At 37.2% G+C, this 24,384-nt stretch overlaps 1 protein-coding gene across 3 annotated transcripts in view; it reads right to left on the reverse strand.

Annotated features, from left to right (window-relative positions):
• The window catches only part of PDE7A (phosphodiesterase 7A), a 76,485-nt gene that overhangs the window by 50,543 nt on the left and 1,558 nt on the right, over positions 1–24,384 (reverse strand). The window lies entirely within an intron of this gene.

Here is a 24,384-nt window from a genome sequence, read left to right on the forward strand (position 1 = left end):
AGATAGCAACAGAACATCTAAAATAAATAAAGTCTGGCTTTCATTCTCTTGTGATTATTTTCATTAAATAACTGAAGAACTACAGAGGACAAACACTGAAACTGGTTATACCATTTGCTGTCAAATTCACAAATCAATATTGTATCTCATTTATAATATGATAGCAAATGAAAATAACAATTAACTTAAAGTCATCACAGAGTTTATGAAGAATAAAGGGTGTCAAAGAAAGATCATATTGGCCGTGCCCTAGCAATTCACAGAAAGGCAAAGTACAAAACTAAGAAACAACACATAGTATCATAGTATATGAAATACAGAAAAGATTGACCAACTACATTCAACTTTTCCTCACCTCACCAAAAATACCCTAGTATTTCAAGCTTAAAGAAAACCCAAACAAATGAAACTAACAAAAAAAAAAAAAAGCCAGAACAAAAAAAAACAAACAAAACACCCCCCCACACCATATACAAACACAAACCATTCCAATTACAGTTTCTGCTACAATGTTCTTCCTAGAGGAAATTAACCTAGAGATGCAGCAGCACTAAACACTTATTTCAGAATTTGCTTACCCACCATATCCAAAAATGCTTTTAGTCTTCCAACTGAAGATAAACTGACCAATTTCAGCTGAATTCCTTAAACTTGGAGAAGCTCTAATGAGACAGGAAGCTGAAAACCCCAGCCTTCCCCATGCCACAGACCTGCCATTTCAACACCTTCCCTCACTTTCCAGACCATAATATATTATCGCCAGCTTCCCACCTTTCATTTTATTGAGCTACCAATACAACCCTTTTTTACATACTTCTAAACTCTCATTCTCTGACCTGTCACAGATGCAAATTTCTTATAGCAAACTTTTTTAAAACTTGCTAATGAAGTTTAATAAAGCTATTTTCATGCAAACCTTATGTTTCATAGACATTTACACAGTTGTAAACATGTAGTTATTGCTTTGCATTAATATTCTGTCAGCATGTGGGTGCCAGCAATCCATGCATGCAAACACTTCATCAAAACCCAAATCTACTGATTTCAGCTTCTCACCCGCTACAGATAAAGCTGACCCTGAAACAGAGAGAGCTTTTCAGTAGTGTTGTGCCTCATGTCTGCAGGTGTTGAACTGAAAAGGATTACTGTGTTTGAGACTGAAATACACTGCTTTCAGTTACAGAAATTGTCAACTGTCAGTGTAAGAAATATTTTCCTGGATATAAAAAAAGGGCATTTGGTTTTGTTTGGTTTACCTTTTTTTTCTAATGGGTCAGTACTAAGAAAAAAGTAGCTGAGAAAGGAACAGAAGAATTATAAACTCAAAACTAATATAAAAAAATTCCCAGGCAAAAAACGACGCATGATTGCAATCCTGCTAGGAGGAGGCATGGAAGGAGGTATGGAAACAGGCATACAAAGAAAGTGTTCTATTAATAGATTAATACATTTTTGATACACTTTGCTGCTGACACATTGACATAGCAAAAAAGGAAGAAAGTTAAAGGAGAAAATGTAGGGACTTCTTATACTACAACTAATATAATTCTACAACCTTCTCTAAAGTACTGTATCCTTGTACACACTCCTCATTATTCAACCTGAGTGCACACTTTATCATGTTTACAAAATTCCAAGACCTCCTACAATTAAAAGCCAGTTCCAAGTATTTTTTCTTACAGGGATTTCACAGCAGTACACTTCTGAATTTAATATGACATTTTTGAAAGTAACAAGATGCTACTTTCACTGTCAAGCCTTTAACACTAAACAGAAATTGAATTAAGCATAGAAAAGAAGTTATTTCAATAGGACTTAAAAGATTTACATTTGTAAAATTACATTCCGTTTCCATTTTACATAGTTAGCCAGCAGGGATGCTGAAAACAGCCATACAATTATTACATTGTTTCTTAAAGAAGCAAGAATTGTAGCAGTACCAACAAGAATGTTTATCTCTGAAGCTCCTTGCCACCCACTGGACACCTGTCAGTCTTGGCACTGGCCTTTATGTGCCCATGTAAAGAAGATTTTGCATGGCATAGCCCTCTCTTGACCAAATTAGGCTAACCTCATCTGCATTGACATCAGTGCCTACAATTTTGGAATCTCACTGACAGAAATAGCTTTACCACAGGGCCCAGCATACAAATTAAGCATCTGTATAGGGCATGCTGAACTTGTGGAAGTGATAAAAAGCTGTAGTGGAAAAATCTTAGCACATACTTTGAAGCTGTATCTAATGAAGGCAACAGTTAGCTACTCTGGGTGAATGTGTTATTTTGAAGTTATTTGAAGTCTGGGATTTAGTCCACTTGCTGTATTCTCTGTTTGCACACAAGCTAATGATAAAACCTTACATTTTACCCAAGAACCATGAGCAGTAGCTCATTAAGTATTTCAGGTATGTGGAAATCACACACACCTTTAACAACAGATCCCAGTTTTGTCTTCAAATTTGGCATCACTAAGCATCCCATTATTCTGCAAGAAGCCATTTCAGCTTGCTACAGGATTATCTCCAGGACTAAACTTGTGCTGTCTGCATGACAAACTAAAAATATCAAGACACTATTAGTTTCATTAATGTTATATGACTTAGGCAGTAAAGGGGAAATCTGGTATATTGGATCATAATTATCATATTAATGTAGTGAACTAATTTTACAGAGGATTTTTTGGAAATGAGCAGAAGAACAAAAAAATTAGGCTAGATAAGCAACCCCTGAAACACATTTGGAAAACAAGGTAAGAGAAAGAGAGGAGTAACTTGCATGATTGTAGCAAAATTCCAGGCTTCTCATCATTATGTCAGAGCTGGGAGTTCACAGATCAAAAGGTGTACAGCACCACTTGCCCCATTTTCCAGGGGAAAGGAGGATCTGTTGTCAGTTATTTCTCCAAATATGATGGAAGACAGGCACAAGACCTCAACATAATTAAAGCCTTTCTCATTTTGACACAATTTTAGGACTCATGGAAACATAGATGATCATGCAGACAAAAGAATAGTAGAAAACATTAAAAACATTTTTTTGCTTTAGAGTAAGTTACTGAATATGGATGTCACTGCTCCTGAAGGGAACAGTACTGCAAGTGCAAAGAGTACTCCCAAATACATAGCTAAAAAATGTAGAAAGAAATGCAACCCAGTCTGTAGTTCAAGATCCCTGGGGTTCTGGAGGTTCCATGGGGAGCCAACCTGTTACACACACAACAGAACCTTGCCTCTCATGTTATAAACCAGTCTACCTCCACCAAAATTGCCCCACTGTCTTCTTTATTGCTTCCTACACAAAATTACAAGTTGTCCCCATGCCTCTTATCAAAATTTTCCATGTGCAAACAACTCACTCTCATTCTACTGTCCCCTCTTTTGCATCATATTTCACCAAATAGTGTAGGAGAACAGGAAAAGAAAGGTAGCACACACTGTGGCTAACTCATTAGCCTGGGTGAAGTCCTATCACACACCGCACCAGAAACTCCTTGAAATCACCACTGAAAAGCCCAGCTTGCGGTCCTTCATTTACTTCCCACACTGTGAACAGCAAAAACTTTTCAAATCCTAACAATAATCAATTCATTTTCAACACTGAGCTTCTTATTCTGCTTTGAGATACACAAGTATTTATATTAAGTAGTTTTTATGTCTTTCAAGGAAGTTTCAGACATGTCTTTCTAAACAAGCAATACAAACATTTTGGAAAATATCCTGCATTGAAAGGTATACATGGCAACAAATCATTAGCCAAAAACAGTCAGTTTATTATAATCTACACTTATGATACCCTTAATTTTAAACTCACCCCCAAAAAATATTAAAAAAAAAAAAAAAGAGTACTAGCAATTCTCCTACAGCATATACCTGCTGTTGTTTAATAGACTGAGAGTAAGATTCCATTCTGGTTTTTCACAGAGTTCCCAAGTCAATTTATGCCCATAAGTTGTTGCACCCATAACTAAGTCATAATCCTTTACTTAAAAAGTAGAAGGTCTGAAATGGCAAAAGGCTTCACATACTGCAAAGGGCTCAAACTCCAAAGGCAGAATTAACTTTTTCAGTGGCTCCTCTAAAGCATTCATCAAAACTATCAGAGCACTTCACAAATTGCTGCCCACAGAAGCTGTGGATGCCCCATTCCTGGAAGTGTTCAAGGCCAGGCCGGATGGGGCTTTGAGCAACCTGGTCTAGTGGAAAGGGGGGATGGAACTAGATGATCTTTAAGGACCCTTCCAACCCAAACCATTCTACGATTCTATGGTAAGTATTTATCCTCAAACTCCAGCCCAGCATCAAGAACAGAGCCCAAACATCAGTTCTTCTGGGCACACAATTTAAGACTGCTAGAATTGTATTCTTCCATTTTTTTAAATCACATACAACACAGCTCCCCAGCCTAAGTATCTCCCTCTTTTGTGAGGAGGTGGAGGAGAGGAAGAGGGCAGGAAAGGCAAATCAGGCTGCAAGATCTCACATCAAGCATTCAACAAATGAGAAGCATAAAATCATGATCTAGGAAAAGCTCGATGTACATGTCGATACTAATAAGCAATTACAAGATGGAAGCATGAGAGGTATCTTTTTCTCCAGAGTGGCATTTAACTGCCTTTTAAATACACACAATCCTTCATTCTTCTCAGACAAAAAACACAAGGTATGGTTAAAACGCTTTTCACAACAAAAGCAAGTAAATTTTTACCAATAAAGGACGTAGAGATTTCCCGTAAAACATTACAAAAATTAAAATCTCAGAATGCATTGATGTAAGAATGTTAACATGGATTGCAGACGCAAATGAACTGTGTGTTTCTTAAATGCTGTGATTGTCTCTAGAGCAACATCCATAAGGGAAGAAAACTTATTTCACAACTTTCCTGTTTTACTTCAATTAAAAAAAAAAACAACAAAAAACCAAAAAAAAAACCACAAAAAACAAACAAACCAGAAAAACCCAGAAAAAAACAAGCCAACAACCAAACTATGAAACTATCAGTCAGAACATACTTTACCCACGTAACTTAAGAAAGAAATTAGAAACTCTACATTCATGTCAGAGATCACTTCTAGTGTTTTAAGATATAAACTACATACATAACTCACAATTTCTAATTATAGAAAACGAAAATCTGTTTCAAAAATTAACACATTTAAAATGTATCTTGAGCAGTAGAGAAATAAATCTTTATATCGAGATATGCAATCAGCATGTAAGCTGGAAATGAATGCACAAATTTAAAGCAATCATTCTTAACCAGTGAGCAAACTTTTTACAGAAAGTAGTACAATGCAAAAAAATTAAGGTAGTTCTGTAAACTGATACATTTTTATCCTTCTAGACCGAGATACTTACACTTTTCCATGAACAAGTGAACTTTCAGCACTGTTTCTATTACCAGCAAACATTTTTATTTTATTTTCTATTACCAGCACTGGCGGTTTCTATTATCTACAAACCCAAAAGTTCAATAAAAATCTTTAAAACTGTGGGTTTAGAAGCAGTCTGAAGCCATTTCCTCTAGGTACACAATGCCTACTAAGGTTGTAAGTAGTGTAGCAATCAGGGCTAGGTGTGGACAGGGCATTAGCCATAAAGCAATCTGTCCTTAATGATGTGAGTAAGTTTTCAAGTGCACAGTTCATGCCAAAATGCCTTTGATCCTGAAAATTTAACACTGCAAAAGCTTTGAACAGGTTAGCCACAAGAGCACTGCAGAGCGCTAGAGAGCCTCCTCCTTTATAATAATTGAAATGAGACTAAACACTGCTTAAATTTCCTTTTTTAATAAAAATAATTGCTTGATGTTTTAAAAATCCACAGGTATAGGACAGTTTTTCTGAAAAACTGATGCTTCATCCTCAGGTTATGGCTTGTTTTTAGTGGTACAAGACTACTTCAAGTAAGTACTTCCAGCCCACCCTTGAACTGAGAGATTGCAATGCTGCACAGGGTACAACAGCCAGGGCTGGCACTGACTTGCACCCCAATGCATGGACATTGTTGCATCTCCTTTTTATTCCCGAATTTTGCAAAAGAGGTTTCAATGTAACACTCAGCATCTGAAAAGTAAAAGTATGACCAATAAGCTGAACTCCTTTAGTGGCTCCAGCCTCCCCCATACCATGGGCACGTGCTACAGGAGGCTCGCTGCCCTTCAGCTGTACACCTTTCAGCCTTCCACTGAAGTATGGCTTGTCCTAAGGCAATATATATTATTCCACCTCTTCCTGAATCCAGACATGTTGTGGAGGAGTGGGACAAGCTCATACAAATGCAAGGCTCCTGAAATGAGGAACTGGAATAAAAAAAAAAAAAACAAACTTATTTTTTGCAAGTAATGTTGACCACAAAAACACAGCTTTGAAATCAGAATTTTAACTTCTTCAAGGGTTAGAAAGGCAAGTCTATTATTGTATTACAGAAAAATACTGTTTGAAAAACAGCCTACACCTGTGAAATGCACAGGATAAATTTTAGTTCACATCAAGCAGTACTTTTTCATGTTAATACTTTTCCCTTTTTTGTAGGGGAAAAAAAGACAACTAGAATCTAAAAAATGTCTTTGAATGCAAAGTTATAAAGGTCACAACAATACCCCCCACAAAACCACATGAAGGGACAATAAGCTACCTTCTACTGACAGATGAGATTACTGGAAATTCTCACAATATTTCCATGGTAATCACTCCATATAAAATGGAATTCTACAGGGTGAAATTAAGCAAGCAGCTCAGCAACACCCAACCCCTTCCTCCCTATAAATTAAATTACATCATAAACCCCTTGAAAGAGGAATTTAACTTTTATTCTCTAAACAAATATCCCAGAATACTTATTTATTTTGTTTTAATTTTTCCTAGACTTTTTTTTACCATATAAATATATTCTGACAAACTCCCCTGATGGATTACTTTGCTATTTTTTTCTCCTAACAACTCTGTATAAATCATGTCCCACAATTTGACAATCTCCCTTTAAAACTGAAAGGGTGATGACTTCCGTAACAGCCAGTATTTTTATTATTTCAAACATAAAGGGTGAAACATCATAAACCCAATGAACAACTGAATAGAAAGCCCCCTTGCTACACTATAGATAAGACTAAAAACAGGAGAGAAAGTTTAACACCGACATTACTTATTTTTGTTTGCTCTTAAGACCGAAAAAAATGGGAGGTGAGGGAGGTCTGAACAAATCTTTGAGACAGAAATTTAATTTTCAAGGAACCGCATTCAGATTTGCATCATTGTCAAAGCTGGGGAAGCTCACCTCTGGCTTGTAGTGAGGCATAAGAACTCCTCCTGAAATATGATGAGCAAAAGCATTCTGCAAAGCCAGAAGAGTAACTCACCTCTTCACAGGAGCTGGGAGAAGTGACTGAATTCCTAAATCTATAAATGTCAACAGCATGTGTACTCTAAGAAAGGGGAAGCCAACATTCATGGACTTTTGTTTAGTTCATGACAATTAACCACCTGCAGGTCACAGCTAAGCATCACCACCACCTGCTTAATCCAGAAGAAACCTGGGCTCCCCTTCACAGTTCACACAAACAGGGAACCAGAAGTGAAGTCAGATATACTTTTGCCTCCCTCAACAAGCAACAAGCAGACTCTTTTTTCACCCCTGACAGTTTCCATTTTGGCATGCATATGCAAGAGCACACCAGTTTGGGCAAACTTTTTAAAAAGTAAGTATTCCATTTTTCTATATTTATCAATGTGAACTGCCAGATATATGGAAATCCTTCAGAGAGCAACTTGGTATCACACCAAGCACATCAGCAAGTTCTGGGCACTGAGGTGATTTGATACCACAAAGTCTAGAACAGACTCTGAGCTTATGAATATGGGAACTGCTTCCATGTATGTGCTAAATCTGTACATATCAAAGCCTGCTACATGTGTGCAGGAGCCTGCTCTGATCCAAACCCCTCTCTCCAATGGACAATACCAGGTGACTCATTTCCTTGATACGCACACGCATCATTTGAATGTAGGTAAGAGACCTTTCCTTTACAAAACGCAGGTGGTGCCAAACTCCATCAGACCAAATCAACACCATACCAGTGATGTCCCCTGAAGTGAAAACAGTCCTGCTAATAATAACTTGGCATATTTGATGTCAATACACATTCCTGAAAAAAAGTATGGGGGGGGGTTGGAGGACACATGGACAAACAGCTGGAAGGGAGGTAATCCTGCTTTCTAGGTCACTTTTTTGTACCTATAGTCAAAACTGACAGGCACACTACCAAAAATATTCAACACGAAAGCATTAAAAGATCACCAAATCAAGAGAAAAAAATTTAAAAAGCTAAAAACATGCATAATGTCAAGCATTACACAGATTCATATCCCGAGTTTTGCAAATAGCCAAGAACTATAACACCCCTAAAAAGGCAAATGAATTCTGTAATTACCACCAGTGAATTAACATGGTCCTTAGATGTGTTGATATAAAAGGATAATTCAGTACCTATAAATACAGTTTAATCTTTAACAAAACTGATAAAACTATCTTCAGTATCTTGATATAGGTGCCATTTAAATCTACAAAACCCTACTCCAAGTAAGGCATCAATTTATTTTTCTCATACTCCTGTCCAGATTTCTGCAACTATCAACAGCCCACAACTGAACTCATACAACACAATGAAGGCCTCTGAGATGTCAAGGCTGCCAGATTCTGAAGGTGTGTGATGACTTTACATTAGGTTCTGCATTGTCTTGGCAAAAGAACACTCTGTGTGCTGATGGAACCACCATCATTAATACACACAAGAAGTTTTTTATTACAATACAGAAAAAATGTAGTCAGGCATTAACTAGTGAGGTTCTTTCCATCCCCCGGCCACCCCCGAAACTGCAGACCCTCAAATTCTCTTAGAAATCTCCTACCAAGGGACTGCTTTCAGGAATAGCACCAACCCATGCCAAAATACTATCAGAATAATATACTTGGTCATAATGGAATGGCTAAGATAAAAACCTATTTTAAAAAGCATAAAACATTTGAAAACGTAATAAGTACCCATCAATTTTATGATGCAACATCTATCAGTGTTTATAATTTAAAGGCATTAGGCTTCCACTTTTTTCATCAACAGAAAAACAGTAAAAGTTAATTGTTAGAGAAATACTGAGAATTTTATGTGAAGTGTTAAATTACTGAAAACATGCAAACTTGAAATGAAAGCTTAAAAAAGAGGGACTGGATAAAAACTATGACCTCCACTACTATGAATAAAAGCCTAGGAACAAAAAAAAAAGTAAATTCCAATAGCTGCAATTATGATGCTTCACCTATTACATTTGAATGAAAGCAACAGGATACAGAAATAATTATTTGCCATGATGCACAAAGCATTTTTAAAATCCAATTATTTAAATCATTATCATCTGCAAATAAAATTAACTCATCATATTATATAACAGGTATAAGGGTTAACTTCTAAGGAAAGCACTTAACTAGTTTATGCAACCTTGGAAGCCCTTGGTAAAAAAAATATTCAGGTTGCAACTGGAGTTGCTACATTTGTCAATTCAGATACAATTTCTGGAACACTGCTCCGTAAACTTTCACTGCACGGCCATACTTATATTCCAGACAACACCAACAGAGATAGTCCTACCCAGTTACTTCACTTCTCTAAACAACAAATAGCAGACACCGTGGAAAAAAACCCTAGAAGTTCACTTCAGAAAAAGCTGTTTTGGTTTTTTTTTCACTTATCTGCATACCCTGAAAACAGTTTTCAGAAAGAGACAATACTGAAAACATCCTGTAGGTCTCATCTTCCAGAAGAGACCTTAATCACCAGCTTATTCGGCTTTCATTCTTCCTGCTCAGTTTCTTACAACCACACTTTCCTTGCCTATACAAGAGGTACCGCAAGTTCTTAAGTAACTGACATCATTTCCAAAGACAAATCACCTAGACGGCCGGACAAAGCTGATTAAAAAGATACAGTACATCCATACCAGCTTCATTTGAATGCGTGGGAGGAACCGACAGTGGTGCCAGCACATTTATGTAATGTGGTCACTGCAGATGTTCAAATGCTTTGAGCTGTCAGCTGGATTTGGAGATACACATCACAAAGCAGACTGGCAATTTAAAGAAGAACCCTCCAGGTGGTGTTGTGTGGATTTTAACATGGCAAAACATCTCGAAAAACATGCTGGGATATCTACCATATAGAACAGGTTTTAAAAACCTCAATGACACATTCCTCCATGGGCTAATTAGAATTAATTTGTGCCCCATGGCCTCAAGAGTTGCTCCTGGAATACTTAAAACTCCTTAATCATCTTTAAGAAGGCACCCTTTTGCCATAATTTGGTCTATGATTGTAGGACAATTTAAAGTAGCAAACCTGAAAATTCTAAATTCCAAACCTTCTTTATTCCAAAACTTGTCCATCCACGTATAACATTTTTAAATGTGTTTATTTCTTTCTGAAGTGTGTGCCTGACAGAGAGAATGAATAAATAACCTCATCTGTCCCTTTACTACTGCCAACAGAAACCAGAGGGCTGCACTTGGCCCACCTTTTGTACCCTTACAATGAATCAAAGAACAAGAGCAAAGAAGGTATAGTTCTCGAACACCACTATACAGGAACTCCTATCTCAAATATGTGAAACATCTACCCATGAACATCCTCCTCCCCCCCAGGTTTTTTTTCCTTTTAAATTACACACTCAGCTATGCCTTTTGCCTGTCCTTCCTACTAGTTTTACACATTCAGGTATTTTTCTCCTTCGCACTGCTGTTGAAATATTTTACCTCTGTGTTTTTAATATCAAAAAGTACAGCTTACACTTCTAAATACCACATTTTCTTGATGAATTCTAGTTGAAGTTGTAAAGTTAAAAAAAAGACAAATCAGCATTCTTAGACAAGAAAGCAGGAGATGCTAACATTATGTGCTGCATTTTGTGAGTATAAAGGACAAATTATTGGAGTTTTCACATGGCAGGATGAAGACTCAGCATTACCAAGCACAGACCTTATGCATCTGTCCTGCTTGAAAACCTTTAAAACAAGCAGCTTGGCAGTCCTTTCCTCAAAATGCTTACTAATAAGTCAAATAATAAGTTACTACTTAGATACTTGAAATATACTCAGGAAGGTGAACATTCATGAAAGATAAATGCAGTTGCTTATCATGCCAACAGTATTTTAATGCTTATGGAATACTAAGAAAACATTTTATTTTAAAACCAGAGATGGTTTCTAGTCTAAAGCAAAAGACATCATGCAGAAGACATCAGTCTCAGTAATCAGGATAACCCATGATTGCTGCTGGAGGCTTAAATAAGTCTTGGAGATACAGCATGAAGAAGCTATCATCAAAGACATGTCCTTTTTTAACAAAGCAATTTTTCACAAATAAGCATAAACACATTAATTTCATTAGTGAAAAAGCTATACACCACAGTTAAAAGTGAAAGCAACACCAAAGAGGCCAGCACTAATGCCTACTGCAGTATCAGCACCAGAAATTCTGTGTTACTGGTTCTGGGCCCCCATTTGCACGATCAAGATCCAAAGTATTTGCCTTCATTCTCAACCCTCTTCCATCTCAAACAGCAGCATCAAAGATTACAAACTAACCAGACCCTTCTTCCCTAAGCATGAGTCCCTCTTCCCCCCAAAAGTATAGGACCAGAACTGTTATTTTCTGTGGTAGACAGAAGAGGCTATAGGAGAGCCATTAAGACTCAGAAAGGGAACTTATGTGTCTGCATAGCTGAGGTGAGAACAGAGATGCTGAAGGAGACAGACACTTCAGCAGTTCCTTTCAACCAGATCACACAGGACACAGGAAGTCACTGCTGTAAGGGCAGAGAAGACTAAGTCCCTTATCTCACCTAAAGTCCTTGAACAATGTCTCAGCCCCAGAGAAGAGGTTTAACAGTATTTTGACTTCTAATTTTATTGCAGCATTATTTTTAATAACAGTACTGAGAAAGATTTAAAATGCAGACAACCCATGCATATTTCAGCCAAGTAACTGCAACTAGCTAGTTCAGAAATGCAAACTGGGAAAAAAAGTATTTAGACACATAAGGTTTAGACTTGCACACTAGAAAATTAAAGAACATAATTACTTCACTAATTATCTATTTCAACTACAAAACCATTTCATCTGCCTTGCAAACTGCAAAGCTCCCATCTTTGTTGAATCCAAACATTACATTCTCGAATGCACCAATTAATTTTCACTAATATGTTTCATTTTCCTGAAACAGAAAATGTAGGACCATGGACTGATAAAACAGTGAAAACCTGCAGGATGCCTGGGATTCAGTATAAAAAAATAAGGGACCAAAAAAGTACTGCAATGACATGATATGATATGATATGATATGATATTAATTCCCTTTCTGCATATAACCAAGCTTTGCCAGGTTAAGTATGAAACTTGACTTCAAATAATTTCAGTTTGTTATGGGTCTAAGTAACCCATATCAGAAGCCTCCTCTGGATATCATTGCCCTGGTGCTTTTACCAAACCCTTTCCAATTGCTAAACTGTGGACTAAGGACAAAATCACATTTTCACAGTCTCCCTTCACAAGCTATTTCAGGCCCGTACTCTCTACTGGTTGACTTTGATGTTGAGGTTTCAGAAAAAAAATACAGAAACTGAAAACTGTAAACAGAGTCTCCATGTGAACCTTCAGTAGAATGAGGCCCACTTCCAAAACCAGGATTCTCTTTCCCTGTGCCCTTGCTTTTACAAGTCACTTCAACCCTAAGTAAAAACTACCTCTCCTCCCAAATTACTAAACACTTTAATAACCACACTCTGAAAGACGCTGTCACTCCATACTTAGAGCACAGTTCTCACACCTGCACCCACCCAAAGTCAGCATGCCATCCAGAAGCAGGACTGTTAAAGCTGCTGGTGAATTATGTGCTAGGCACACCTCAAATGCGGTCCCTTTATCCCAGTTGCATGCAGGCAGCAGTACTGGACCTGCCGGAATTCGAGACAAGGCAGCAGCACAGGGGGCCCAAATGGGAGGCACAGCACCTATGAGACAATACCATGGACCAGACGCATGTGAAGCAGTTCACATCCTTGTGAGTCCCCAAGAGAGGCTTTAAAGACCACTGGAACAGAAGAGTAAAATCTGTCACACTGCTCTGAAAGTGATAGAGGCTACTGTATGTTTTCAACAAAGATGAGAAAATTGATATAGAGGCACTGAAGAAGCAATTGAGAAGCAAGCTCAGTGTTGGAAACTGTAACTCAGCAACTATTGCCTCACTGGAGGCCTCTCCATATTGTGTAGGCGCTGCCATGCTCTGCAGCACAATCTCTTTTTCATTCCCTGCAGAGAATTAGCAGCATAGCCCATACCCACCTGCAAAGAATATCGGGTCATGAGAAGCGGGGATGAAAGCCTACACCAACACTACAAGACAACACATATACACTCCTAGGTGTCCATGGAAGAGTTAAAAGCTCGCAGCTCTCTCTTCCTGACAAGAGCCACTTCCTCCTGTTTCCCAAAGCATTGATAAGTGGAAGCCCTAAAGAGCAGAGATCTGCTTAAAACCTTATTATGTATTACTCTAACAAATAGACTACATTTTCACAATAGATCCATTTTCTTTATTTACCAAACATTTTCATTGGCACTTTTAGAGTGAAGTAAAGCACAAGGCCTCATAAAGACACCTAAAACTTTCATGGACAGTTTCTGAAAGGCTTTATCTGGGCATAAGCCACCATGCAGGAACGTGAAGAAAGCAATGCTACAAAGCAGGCAGCAGCAGAGGTAGGAAAATACAACACATGAAACAAATGTGGATCAATGTGTGCATCCAACAAAACCATACTGTTTTCACAACAATCTCGTGAAATGCAGGGGTAATATTCTGCTATCGCACACGTCACGCAATTATCTGATCTTCATTTTCTCCCAAGGGGAACAAATCCCAAGAGGCACTGGTGGCACATCTCTCATACTGCCTTTTGTCAGTGCTCAGTCTTTGCTCTCACAAGTACTACAAAGGTGATTTCAGGCATGACCTGAAATGTATCTTCTACAGCAAAGATGAAGAGCTACTAAGAGAGGACAGCAATGCACATCACCTTTTCCATCTTCAAGTTTTACTTCAACTGAAGAACCATCATCTGCTACTGATCCATTCTCTTCTCAAATGCCAGCATGCATGAAATGGAAGCCAATATGTTTACTGCTGCAGCTTCTTCTCTTCCATCACAATCCAGTAAACGTATCAGCAGTATGGCCTATCATATCTCCTGTATGTTGACAGTTCCCAGGAATGCTCTCCTGGTGCTACTCTGGGCAGATGGCATATGGCATCCCAACTTGCTCAGGGCACTACTCCTAGGCCAGGGGCTGGGTTCCACACAGGCCCCTAATGAACCCACATACAAATACCTCCACAGGACTGGATGCACTTCAGGACACGATTCAAAATAATTCTGCCAATCAACATAATCAGCATACTGTGTGCTCTACTAAATTCAGCAGAAATGGATGGCTGAACAACTATGCACACATGTACACAGTCAATCCAGATTTGTCTGATCTGGCAACTCAGTAACATAAAGAACAGCAATTACAGTATGACTGTCCTTGGCCTAAGACATGCTTCAGGGCAAGTTCTACAAAGGAGATATCTAACAACATGTAACCTGGAAACAGGAAAACCAAAAAGACTAAGAAGAAGAATCCCAACAGTTACCTGACATCATCCCGAAGCACTCCCAACTGTAAAACTAATGTGTCATTCTAACCAAAAGCTTCTAAAACCTCACCATAAATGATAAAGGCTAGCAGTCTAATAAGTAAAAATTTCTTACTTAGAAAGATCAAGTGAAAGCAACAAATATTTCCAAAATTGTTATCTTTAGGATATTATTTTGTCTTGTGACTTGATGGTAGCAAATGGTACAATGAATACTGGTTTTTTCACTTTTCTGAATCTATGCAGCACCCACCATATCTTTATTCAGTTACCACATTTTCACATATATTTATATATTTATTTTCATTTATATATATACAGACTCACTCCCACATACAAACACACACTAGCACGCCTTTTAAGTATGCTAAACAATTCTCCAAAGACAAATGATAGGACTGAGCCTCATGTTCTCACACACTTCATTTATAAACTGTAGCAACCACAGCTACTTTTCAATAAAAATATGCAGAGAGGAAAGACACAGTTTCACATTAAAATAACCTTACATTTGTACATTATTTTTAAATCACTATTCATACAGACAAGAAAAACAAAAATTTTCTTATTTTGAAGTCCAATAAGCCAAATTTTGAAACTGGATTTTTTACAGGTAAAAAAATACAGATTCTTTTGACGTAATGTACTTAATCAAGCATTTGTTCAAAGGTTATCAATAGTCCTTTTAAAATGTTCTTTATCAAGTCAAGTCTATCTAATATCTGAAACACACAGAACTATGGACTCACCTAACAAAGATGAAATTACAGATTTTGAAGCTGTGTGAATAGTAATATATAAAAGACACAGGGGGCACAATGCTTCCTCAGAAATACTAAATACCTGAATACAGTGCACTACTTAATTTGAACAACACCACGGAATTAATCAGCCCACTCTTGATTGCCGAGAAAGTGAAACAATTCCACACAGTTGTCAGCTGTTCTGGACATTCCTCCAACTGCAGTGGAAACAACTTGAGTCAGTTTTGCCACACACTGTGTGGCCTGTGCCTGCATATCCCTGCTCCTTCTCTTGCACCAGCACTCCTCAGATCCCGCAAGAAAACCAGGGAGAGACAAACGAGCAGAAAATTACTGCTACAAAAATTAAAGGGCTTTCTGCTGCTGCAGGTCAGCAAACTGGCTTTCCACAGGGTCCGAGGAGTGCAACTGTCAGCACAAGAGGAGGAGTAAAGATAGGCAGCTAAAAGGAATTACTCTGCAAGCAATACTGCTTACATTTAACACCACAAGCACTTTGAAACTATGACTCCAGACACTAAATAAAACTCCTACCTGAAAAAGAATTTCCATTTAAAATAATATTAGTAATAAAAACTATGGCTCCTGTCAACAATAATCATCAACCACAAAGCCTCTCCAAGCACCAAGCACAGCATTACAACGTGTCAAGGCGCAATTAAAAAACTGCCCTCCTATTTTTTCATGACATATTAAACACAAAAATCATTGTACTTAATTTTAACAATCTTAATTTCAGGAGCGTCAGAAACAAAACCCCTCTGTAACATGTATTAATACACTAAGAAACTAGCTTAAGATGTATTTTTTAGCCTTATCGGCCTTTGTCTTCTCCCACCCTAACCAGACCCTTTGCCACCTACGCTCAGCGTAAGAGAAAAAGTTGATATCCTGACTCACAAATTGCTTCCAACACAATCAGATTTTTCAGAATGTAGCTTCTTTCCCATGTTCTCATATAAATACAACAATATTAAAAAAAAGTCTTAAACTTCAGTAGTCTTAATTTTCTTTCCTATTTATTCAGTCAATCATGAATAATAACTCCTTGTCTAATCCTCTCAAATCATCTTTCCTAACAAGCTTGTGAAAATGGATTAGCCTCGTAGTGCACAGCTGATTATTTCACTTACAGCCTATTGTATCAAAAGGTGATAGGTGGAGAATTTTAAGCAAGGGCCTTTTATTAAAACAAAAAAAGAAACCCCTTCAGGCCTCAATTTACGATGGAAGGGCACGGCAAAAGTAACATCATAATAATCACAAGAAAAACAAAAAACACAAGGTAACCATAGCTTCGACCATTCAACACCCTTAAGGAGATGAAGCCTTTCTCCTCTTTAAAATAGCCTGAAAGTCAATACAGATCACAAAGTACAAACCCAACACAAAACTTCAGGAATTTAGTACCTGCAATTTGCTAGATTTGACTTCTAGTCTTCATTTATGGTAGGTTGCAAAATTCCTGCAATTATCTGAAGTGACAAAGATGTAAGGAGAAGGACTTGATGCAGAGGACAGCCACTAGCCTTTTTGAAAGGAGAGGGGGAAAAAAATTGAGGGGACAACAATTTTTTTTAATATTTGGGACATTATGAGCTTCTCAAGGTTAAAAACTCAAGATTATTCTTTTGTTTTGATTCAAGCAATGAAGCTTTACCATTTCTTTCCCCTGTCAATTTGTGAGTTAAATACTAGATGTTTCATCTGGACAAAAATATTATCAGTTTATTTTGTCCGAATGAAAACAAGTTAGGAAAAGCTTATTAAATATATTGTTTAACTCAGTGGAAAGTGCAGAAATTCCTATTATCACCATGCTAAAAGAAATGTAGCTCAGACTTCACAACAGAAGAAACAGAACAACGGCAGAACTCTGTAACAGATGTACAGTCTAGATCTCTTAATAAACAAGAGCATCAAAAAAACCTGACCTTTACTTCCATATATAGACATTTATTATTTAGCAGTTTCATACCATGTTTGCAGCTATACAAAACTACAGATTTTTTCTTTGCCCAATACCAGAAAAAGTTCAATTATTGCAGCTGAAATCTAAAGTCTAAAATTCCAAAGGTAATAATCAAGGAAATTTAAATATTCCAGGCTTTTTGAAACCTGGTTACAGGACTTCACCATTGCAAAAGTGAAGACAGGGCACTACTGATAAGACTCACACCCCTGCCACACATACACATTTCAGGAGATTACTGTGGCACATGAACTTTACTGGAAAGTTTAAGAAAATGGAAGTTCAAGTTCATGCCTGACTAAACATGAAACCTCCTCCTCAGCATACCATCAACTGCACCATCAAATACATGGGGTGTATTAGCTACAAACACAAAGCAAGACATAACACAGGCCAGTGCCACTCCTTCCATGACAGCTACAATTCCTCCACTACCAAACTATGCTATTCAAAGTAATTTTTGTAAGAGTGTTAACTTTTTCTGATCTAGATGTATAACTGAGTCCCTCAGGCAATCACTTGCTTGCCATCAACCTAACACCATATGTACCTCCATTCTCAAGACAACTAAAAACCATCACATCAGACAGAAACTTCACACAAAGTTTCTAAATCCTTTCTGTTCCAAGGCTGATCCATCTCCTGAAGTCTCAAGGTTCCCATTATAACTTTTTCCCTCACAGCCTTGGAATACATTTCTGTATATTTTCCTTTGGGTTTTTTTTTCCCTTCAGGATAGAATTGACCCCTTGCCCTGAAGGGAGCAACAGGCTGCATTTCACACATATTAAATACCCAGTTTTATAACTCAGAGTAGCCTCCAGCTATGTCTGTCATGGGGGGAGAGAAATAGGAAAAAAATCCCTATGACTGGTAAAGGAAACAGTGTCTTTCTTTCCACATACCTCATCTGGCAGAAAGGACAGGAAGAAATAGTGAAATATTCTGCTAATACAGACCTTTCTTTATTATTCTCATCGCTGCATACTCTTTCTGATGCTCATGCAGGCAGAGGAGGAAGGCCTGCTGCAAATCTTGGCTCTTTCACAACTTCAGCTACGAGCTGAGAAAAGAATTCACCCTATACCTTGTGATGAAAAGCAGACTCCAGGAATCTCTAATTATAATTATTGTGGGAGTGTGGTCAGGAAGATAATAAATCAGATTGCCATATCAAAGGTGTACAAAGAGGGGGGAAGTGGGAGGAAAACAGGAGACAGGCTGCTGTAACAGAAGTAAAAAATTCTCACAGAGGAGGGCAGGGAAGGCAAGATAACAGCCACAAATTTATTTTCAACTAGAAAGAAAACAAAATATTTGGCTACAAATTCCTTACAATACAGCCAGGATGCAAACACACAAATAAACAACTCTCCAACTAACCCCTAAATCTAGTTTCCCAGAACTGCATTTTTATAATAAGATATTTTGCCTTTGGCAGGCTGCCTTGCTGGATTACACAGGGTGCTTATTTACACTGCAGTTACTTGTTAATGACATAATCAGAACAAACTGAAGAAAACTTCAAATCTGATGAAACTCAAACTCTTTCAAGGTTTCCTGTGCAGATTGTGTGCATAACTCTGAACTAGAACTTGAGAGGTCTGTGTTCAATTCCTGGTTCCAGACACATGCTTCTTGTGAGACCCTACATGCATGTGCATGCCCACACCATATATTTGTGTTTGCTTATATAAAAAACTTTTTTCAAGCAGAACTGAACATTTCATTCAGCTGTGAATGCACACAATTATTTGCACTAAATGCTTTATGTAGTATGATTACCGAGATTAAGATTCAAATTTTTAGCATGTCCATCTTTATGCCTTCATTTACAAAGAAAAGATATTCTAATAGAATTCACTACATTCCTTCAACCATAAGATACAAGAATTTGTATCTTAGACACATCTGTAAAATTCACATGTGGAAGGTACTGATACATGTTAACAAAAATTTACACAGCAAAGGACAACCAAGTTACTTTGGTTTCACACTTCTGGGACAAGCAAACAAATGAACCAAAAAAAAAAAAAAAAAAAAAAAAAAAAAAAAAAAAAAAACAACTAAACTAATTTGAGCTGTAAAACTACCCATTATTCCCATGCAGGTTCAGCAAATTTGTAACAAAAGCAAATACAACAGATTCAGTCCAATCCAAAAGGTGTTTCACATATCTGAGCCATAACCTGGCACAACTTGGAAATGCAGTCATGAATCTGAGATCTTCAATGCAAGAAAATTACTGAGTAGATGTAGAAATCTACAATTTTAGCAGAAAAACAGTGGGATGTTGCAGATATCGAGTGATGAGGGAAACGCAAGAAAACAAGAAGTTAATGGTCACTAACATGATAGAGAACTATTCTAACAGATCACCATTCTATTACCAGCATTTTTTTCCACCATAGGCTTTGCAAAAAATAAAAGAACTGAAGAAATAAAGATTCAAAATGCAGATGTCCTTAGCATTGTTTTCTACATGCCAAAACTGTAGAACACGTGTCAGAAAACTTACGTTATTTCTATGATATGTTATTAACTCAAAACTGAGCTTATTACCACATTGACTTGGAATTAACCCAGTTTGGACACTGTTGCTTTTCTCAAGCAACCTAGAAAAACAGACTTACCTAGCAATCAGGGGTTTTTTTCAGGAAAGCTGCTGAAACAAACATCCAAATTCCAATAAGCTGTATTTGCATGCTATTACTACATAATTAGTTCATATAGAATACTGAATATTCATATACTAATGCTGACCTTGTAAAATTGTTTTATGGCTAAAATTCAGTATTTCACAACTTGGGCACATAGGTATAATCTCTCTTTTCAAATCAATTTCTCTTTAAAGATAGCATCTAAAAATTGAGGTTCATACAAAGCACAAAACATACTATTACGCAATCAGGACAAAGAAGAATTGACTTTTGTGATTTAAGACAATCTAATTAATGGGGACTTTAAACTATTTTTCTGTTCAAATCTTACACAGACAATTATAAGCCATGAAATAAGCTGCTATGACCTTTTTGCTGAATCAAAGTACCAATGCTGCTTTACACTACAACATATGAAAAAGTTAATTGGTCATAAAACTCCGGGCATTTTAAAAATGAACTGCCACATAAAATTACTGTAGTGCATGAAAGCCTCAATCAGAGCTTGTCTGTGCTGTGCGTAGAGTCAGCGTCAGTCTCTCCCTCTCATATGAATAGATGCAATCTCAGCAACCAGACACAATAAATACAAGATGAAGGGAATGGCAAGCATAGCAGCAACACAGAATTAATTCCAGAGGCTAGGAATGACAACATGAAAATTATTTTATTATTTTAACTCATTAATTATTCATGCAGTAGAGATACAGGAAATGGCAGGAAAAATCTACTGAAAGAGCCAGCAACTGAGAAGCACTGATAAAGAGGATTAGAAAGGTATAGAAGAAAAGTTATGAAAAATGGTGGATGAGGAAAGAAAGGGGCTTAGGGCAAGGTTTCGCATTTAATAGTAGGGCCAACATAAGGCATTCCTTCTTCTTCTCCACTGCTCGTTACTCCTGGTCTAGCATTGCGGTGTGCTGCTTCCTCCTTACTAACAGTCACAATCATTTATGAAACTGTACAGTGAGTCAGCCAAGGCTGAAAAATAACCTGATCAAAAAAAAATAGAAAAAAAGAAGTTGACACAACTAAGAGCAGAAGAGTAAAAAAGAGCAGGAGTAGAAATGAGCAGCTGCAAGAGAAAAATAGGTCATGCCAACACTTCTCTCAGCAAAAAGGTGCAACCATGGGATTAAAGACCAATGTCTATGTCCAGACCACATAAATACACCTCTCAACTGCATCTTTTAACTTACCATGCTACATGCAGAGCAAAACATGTTTGGATCACATCAGGTGACAAACAGTGACAACAAGAAATACATAGCAAATAGAAATGCATAGCAAAAGGTGGCCTAAGCACTTTTCTAATGCTGGGAAAGAGGAAGTATACACCTTTCACTGAAGAATCAACAAATGCAGTAGATTTCCAGTTGCTCTTAGTGACTTTTTCCCCCACTTCATCCCCCAAGTCAAATCTAGGATTCCACGTGCATGATCTACAGTCTATTGTTCAAGTGTATATCCCCTGAGAGTCACCAAGTATGACACTACATTGCTTAAGTGCATGAAATGTAGATGCAATGAAGAAGCATCATGAACCAGGTTATCAAATACCAGGTAGCAGTACATTGTAGTGCCTGGTACACAGTAGTACTTGGTACTTCAGGTGGAGACAGTGCCTACATTTCTGAGATTCAAATGGAGTCTTCTATTATTTGTTCCATTCCCTCTTCATGCAATTTCATCATGAGGAGACACTTTCTTTATCATCATCAATTTCGATAATTTAAAGACAGAAAGGCTAAAGCTAGATCTTTACTTCTATTCAGACACTGCTACTAGATACCACTGATGCCATTTTTGGAAGAACTGAAGAGACTGCAGAACCAGTTACAAAGTAGAGGGATGGAAATGAGTCAAAAATAGCAGGTTAGGCCAAAGTTTTCTTACTCATTTGTGATATGTTTATGTCAATTCAACATGGGGTGAGGGGGAGTGCAACGCAGGACAATCTAAAAGTAGCTTGCAGCAACGTTTGTGAAGTGGTTTTCATTATAAACCCTTATTCATAAAAATGCAGACTAAGAATTTTCACACTAAGTACAGTTCAAGAAACTTTTTTATTACTATTAACAACACAAGTTAAAAATTACATGAGGCAGTAAACCAAAAATTGTTCTCTGAAAACTCAGCTTTAATTTGAAAAACATAATTTTGTAATATTTGGAATGAACATCATGAATGTATGGCCCAAAGTACTAGTTAACATCCACCAGATCTCACAGTGAACCTAAATTCAAATCTCATCAATGTGAAATGTCCTGGTCATTTCAACACGTACACATTCAAATGCCCTTAAAAACAGCTTTTAACACTAGCATTTAAAATTATTTTATATTTAAAGACAATTATTAACCAAACATTTGTATAAACCCATACAATAGCAGCATTTCACCTGACTGGACTTGAACAAGAAATATTACAAGTAACCTTCAGATGTCACCTTTATCATTTTTGTTGTAAAAACTTTGAAATTAACAAAAATGAAGATTATAGGGAAATAATTCATACATAAAAGAAAACTAAAAGGAAAAAGGAATATGCCTTTCTCTACATTTTTTTGGTATAGTAAAAGGTGCAAATTACCACAAGGAAGACTTAATTTCAGTATTAAGATAGAACTCTCTTATAACAAGAACAGTTAAGCACTATTAAGAACAGTTGACTAGTGAGATTGTGTAATTTCTATTACTTAAGGCTTTTATGAATTTCAAAAGCCTAGTGGTATCATCTTTTCCTTTAAATTGGTTCTGACAAACTTCACTAAGCTTATTTTATTCAAAGTGATGGCAGGAAGCTACCAAGCTTCCTGCTTGTGTTAGTTTTCTGCTGTTTTAGTGAACCAAATGAGCAAACACCTGACAAACATCAGAGATGGCATAGAGGAAGCAGTAATAACACGTGCCCAGTGTCAAGGCTTTTAACCTTCAACAATAATGAGTTATGTCAACTCACCTCATCTCGTAAGACTATATCTTAAAAAACAGATTAAGCAAACAGATTAGACTGCCAATAACACTGTAAGTACAATTTATCCTTCCTGGGCCTGAGAGGACTAGACCAGAATTCTCGAGGTCATTTCTAGCACCACCTCTATTTAAGCTTCAAAAAAGCAACACACAGCCCATTTTGAACCCATGTAGTGAAACTTTAACAAAACAGAAATTTTACTTAATATATTAAGAGATAAATATTTGCCTGCTTAGGACTGTCACAATTAAATGGCATATCTAATGTAGTGTGCGTTTATCACATGTATGTTTCCTATGTAAAATACCTTAGTGCTGGAAGGATAAGCCTAAAACATCATATGACTCAATCATGTCACTTTTAATCCCTAACCAGGAATGTAATTCTCAAGACCTTACATTTTTCAAGAAAATCTGCTAAATGCATATTAGCTGTAAAATGCTGGCTGTACATACCAGTTCCTTGGGTACACATCTCCAGTTTTACTCCTATTGCTCAAAGCCAGCTGGAGCAGAAGACTGAAAATGACAAACTGATAAGGGTTCAGCTCTCTTTGAACAGGAATGAAACTGGAATACTCCGAGTCTTACAAGAGACTTGTAAGGTGAAGCTAAATTCAGGAGTTACACAGGATCACTAATCTCATTGGTGATGCTTCTTGGTCCATCATTTACACCAACTTGTGATTGCAGGTCTGGTAGACCTCTTCACATCCTATTGTTTGCAGGGGACTTCAGTGAAAAGGAAAAAAAAAAAGGTAAAGCTGTACTCCAATCAGATGTCCAATAACAGCAAAAGCTTCCTCACTTAAATATCCTAATTCCTTTTTATTAATGCATAAACTTAGTTACTTAGTTTATGCAGACAGAATACTACTTGGTCAAGCACACATAGTTTCCCTTTTTTACAAGTTATTCAAGCACCTCTTCCTCGAACTCACTAATATACCTGCAGCATATTGGTCAGAAAATAAGGAATCCATTGAGAAGCTTGAAAGTTGGGGGAAAAATCCCAAAACACTTTAAATGTCAATAGCATATTTAATTTGGTAAGCTTGTATACATTTCATCCATCATCTGTTCTGGAGACCATCCAGAAAGGAATACAACATACCACCTTGACAATTCTGCCTATTCCTTTTCAGAAAACCACGAATGCTTCAAACAAGGGAGACTCTTATCTGCACAGAACAAAGCATGCTATATCGGGTTGGACTTTCAGGACGACTTATACATATGGAAAAATCACCATCACCAAGTACAGCTCAGAACA

The sequence above is a fragment of the Aphelocoma coerulescens genome, chromosome 2 (assembly GCF_041296385.1).
Source record: "Aphelocoma coerulescens isolate FSJ_1873_10779 chromosome 2, UR_Acoe_1.0, whole genome shotgun sequence".
Lineage (NCBI taxonomy): Eukaryota > Metazoa > Chordata > Aves > Passeriformes > Corvidae > Aphelocoma > Aphelocoma coerulescens.